The sequence below is a fragment of the Solanum lycopersicum genome, chromosome 3 (assembly GCF_036512215.1).
Source record: "Solanum lycopersicum chromosome 3, SLM_r2.1".
NCBI classification, from domain to species: domain Eukaryota; kingdom Viridiplantae; phylum Streptophyta; class Magnoliopsida; order Solanales; family Solanaceae; genus Solanum; species Solanum lycopersicum.
This window is the reverse complement of record NC_090802.1, coordinates 44,778,271-44,782,763: the sequence shown is the minus strand read 5'-3', so window position 1 is coordinate 44,782,763 and position 4,493 is coordinate 44,778,271. Positions and strand designations below refer to the sequence as shown.

Sequence of the window (4,493 nt, the reverse complement as noted above, 5' to 3'; positions counted from 1 at the left end):
CTTGATAATAATATGCTATTAATAGTTTATTTTTAAATATTTTTTAAAATTAATATATTATTAATTGATGTGCTATAAGATGATAATAATATGCTATAAGTAGTTTATTTTTAAAGAATATGATTACAACTTGATATTTATCCTCTTAAATGTGTGTGGGATGTTAATTGTTCTATTTATAATCACTTTAATCAATAAATAAATATGAAACATTTTTTTCTTAAAATCTCATTTCATCACTTAAAAATAGAATAACTACATGTATCTTTTTTGTTGAAAGTCATATATATAAGATCAAACTAACTTCATCATTAGTTTTTATCCAGAGAACAATAAAAAATATATTACAATAAGAAATATTTTATTTCTTAATATTTTCAAATTGAACTAGGAATTTATTGTGTTAAAAATGAAAAGGACAATAGAGACATTTTTTTTATCAAACTATTAATTATCGGGATACTTGTAAATCAAACTATTAAATATTGACATTTTTGTTTATGATTGTCACTATAATATCTTCAATAAAACCATGGCACACATACATGCTTAGCCTTGTAATATTGGTACATAGGTAAAGTTAATTGCAATATTTAGCTTTGTAGTCACTCCAAAGTTGATTAATTGTCTTTCCTAGTAAGTCAACAAAGAACTGATTACTATAACCATTTCTCATTTTTTTATTAAGTTGTGGCACTAATCCATTTCTTAAACTGTTGCAATAACTAAGAAATTGAGACATAACATCATAGCCTTGGTCTCAACGATCATCCTGACCTGGTTTCACCCAATGGCTTGGTCAAAGGCCAACTTCCAGTCTCACATAATCAGCAATCCCTTCAATTAATCCTCCAGGAGCCTTTCCATTACCATTTCACTGCCAAATGTGAGCACTTTCCTGATATAATACACCTCTGATCTCTCTCTTTACATCCCCAGAGTAACCTTGGATGTACCTGAAAACACAAATGTAACATTCAAATTTTGAATAATACAAAAATTATTTTTTATCGATGATTGGGGAATGCAATAACAAAAATTAATAATGAAACCTAAGACAATAAATGGAGAAGTTATTTCATAACAATACTTTTGAATTAAAATGAACTTCTTTTCTAACAAAATTAGAGCTTAGGTGACCATGATTTAAAACAAAATAGACAAGTCATATTACATAACAAAAATGAGCATATGGGAAATCGAACTTGAGTGATATACAAAGAGAGGTGAATCCAGGAATATTATGTTTTCAACTATTTATACTTGAAACAAAAATAGTGAAAGAGGCTTCAACAAAATTCAATTTTTGGTCATGTGATGGTTCCTCTAGCTTATACCAATAGCTTTCATATGCTTTCCTTGGATGTACGGTTATTATATTCTAGTTTTTGTCAATTTTTCAAGATACATATTTATTTACATGAAGTTAACAGGTGCACGTACACCCCCACTTACAAGAGCGGGGTGTACCTCTACCTACAAACTTAATAAACATATATGGACATCATATTACTCTGTGCACATCTTGTCTACTGAGCCATAACTAATTAAGAGTGTTTATATATAATATAAAGTAAGATTTATATTTTGTAAAGGTGCATGTATATATCGATCAATTAATTTTTTATATGTAAGTTTAAGACGTGGGCTCATTTCTGTGTACCTTGCGCTAACATGAATCTCATTGTTGATAGCAAAAGCTAATTCGCTCATGTCATCGATGAACAAGAAATATCTGATATGTAAGTTTAAGACATGTGCTTATTTCTGTGTACCTTGCACTAACATGAATCTCATTGTTGATAGTAAAATCTAATCCGCTCATGTCATCGATGAATAAGCTTACTTTTGATATATTTTTACGGTCAGCTGAAAAATTCTATTGTTGGAAGATATTCCATATGTAGGATGTGGAGCTGCCAGTGTATGCTGACCATATTGAGCTCCGATATCTCGTTTGAAACAGGCGCCTCCAGGGGTGTTTGCATTCGTATTAGTCACTGAATAATCCACAATATCAATTTTCTGGTTCAATATTAACACCAATAAAGGACAAAGGAACAAAATCTTATGACTCATTATTGATTTACTCATATAATTTCTTTTCTTATAACAAACACCTTCCTTTATAGAGTTTTTCCATATACTTCAACACAAGCTTAACTCAAAAAGGGAATAACATTAATTAAGACCTTGTTTGGATAAACGTTTCTAAGACAAATAACATTAAATGATTTTTAACTCAAAAAAAAGGACCTAGGGGGGTTCTAATTTATTTAAAAATATTTTTAAAAGAATATTTTAAATTTTGTCAAACATTTCAAAAGGTAAAAGTGACTATTAAAAAAAATAGATTTGATCAACTTTTAAGCCAATTTAAACAAAATCTACATTAGAATCATGCATCTAAAACATATTTGACTATCCTTTTTTAAAAATTTCATAACTAAACTATTTAGAGTGTGAGTTTTATACTTAAACTATTACTTGAAAAAATATGTAATTGGTGTGTGTAAAATACCACTTAGATAATAGGGGTGATGTAGGATTTTTTTAAAAAAAAATTGGAAAGAGGGGGATGAAGCTAGTAAGATATTTCTTTAAAAAAAAATTATAAAAAAAGAAAGTGGGTCTTCTTTTTTTTTTTTTTGGGGGGGGGGGTGGAGTACAGGAAAAAGAAAGTGATCAAAATTAGAACAAAATGTATGTTAATTTGTTTGCATTCCAGTCGATGTGAAAATTATGATACTCCATGTTCCAAGTTTCAACATTTGATACAAAATTCTTCATTTTCAGTAAAATTAGACAAACAAATTGGTGACATCAACTCTAAAACAAGTTCAACAGAATAGATTAATGGAAGATAAAAAATATTCTTAATTAAAGAAAGATGAAAACTTTTAATTAATAAAAATCTTTTTTTTTGAAAAGAAACTTTTTTACAAAATAGGATATATTAAAAAGGATAAACTAATCGTATCATAATATTTTTATATTAATAATCAATAAATTAAACGAATTGAGCAAAAGTTCAAAGAAAGGGAGGAAAGTATAACATATGTACATACCATCGTGAATTACAAGGAAGGTAAGTGTTAGAAAGCTAAAATTGAGGAAAGATCTCTCACGACTCAAAACGAGTCGTGATGGAACCCACACTTAACCTCTTTAGTGGGAGAACCAACCAATTTAACCTAACTTACAAAGTACAAGCATAACGCGGAAACTCAAATGTTACTAAATATCATTTCCCAAAATCTAAAAGTCATCATATTAAGGACATCTAATATCTAATACGAAGTCTAAGAATATCGAATACACCAAAATAAAAGAATAAAATGGTATTTGTCTGAAAGTATAGGACATCATGTCATGACCGAAAAAATCCAACACGAGCTTGAATGGATAGCTCACCCTAGAACATGATATGCGGGAGGCTGTCTAGAGATGAGGGAAATCAGAAGTCATAGGTACACTCGCTACATCTCATAAAAGGAAAACAAAGAAGAAAACAAGTAAGGCTCAATACGAGGCAACATGTACTGAGTAAGTATCATCGGTCAACCCAAAATAGTAACTAATATACAAAGAATAATAGTATGAACTCAAATATAGAACTTAACATGTGATAAGAAACAAACAACATGAACAAGTGTCAATAACAATAAAGAAAGCACGTATTAAGTCAACGGTATCAAGATCACACATGAGGACTCATGCCTCCAAACCAAACCATTTTGGGAGTTGAGTTCTTTGAGATTGAGTATCTTCCATTAATTCAACATGGTTTTCCTTTAATTTTATCTTGTCGGAACGTGGCACTCCAATCCAAGAATACCGTGTCAGAACGTGACACTCCAATCCGAAAATACCGTGTCGGAACGTGACAATCCGATTCAAGAATAACGTGTCGGAACGTGACGCTCCGATCCAATAATACCATTAATTTATCATTTAATATCACCACTTTTTCATTCATTAATAATATTTCATCGAGCCTTCTTTATTCAAGGCATTACTTCGATAGAGATGGTTTAAGATTATACATTCCACGATCTCGGGATTTCAGACCAATTACAATACACACGACCAAGCCACACAATCACACAATCAAGTACATAGAAAACTTCAAAATATATTTCAATGCATATCAGTCACTATTAGGAATTTACTATCAAATAGCACAAACCATAACCTACCTCCACCGAAAAACCGAAGTCAAACAAACTATTTCTTCAATGGTTTTCATTTTTTCAATGCATCGAACACTTCAAATCTATCAAATATATATAATTTGTAAATTAATAAGTTCATGGACATCCATCGTTCTATACTTTTGGCCTAGATATGAAAAAATCATCAAGCACAAATCTATATTCAAATTTCTAATCTTGAGGTCAATTAGTATATCAAGTCTTTTATTTTTATATTAAAGCTTAAGGTTAAGTCTTGGTTCCTCCAATAGATTTATATAAAGACATCCATATAATATA

General features: G+C 29.9%; 1 pseudogene; it reads right to left on the bottom strand.

Annotated features, from left to right (window-relative positions):
* Positions 1-513: 513 nt before the first annotated feature.
* Positions 514-2,079, bottom strand: LOC101266304 (uncharacterized; annotated as a pseudogene).
* Positions 2,080-4,493: the final 2,414 nt, after the last annotated feature.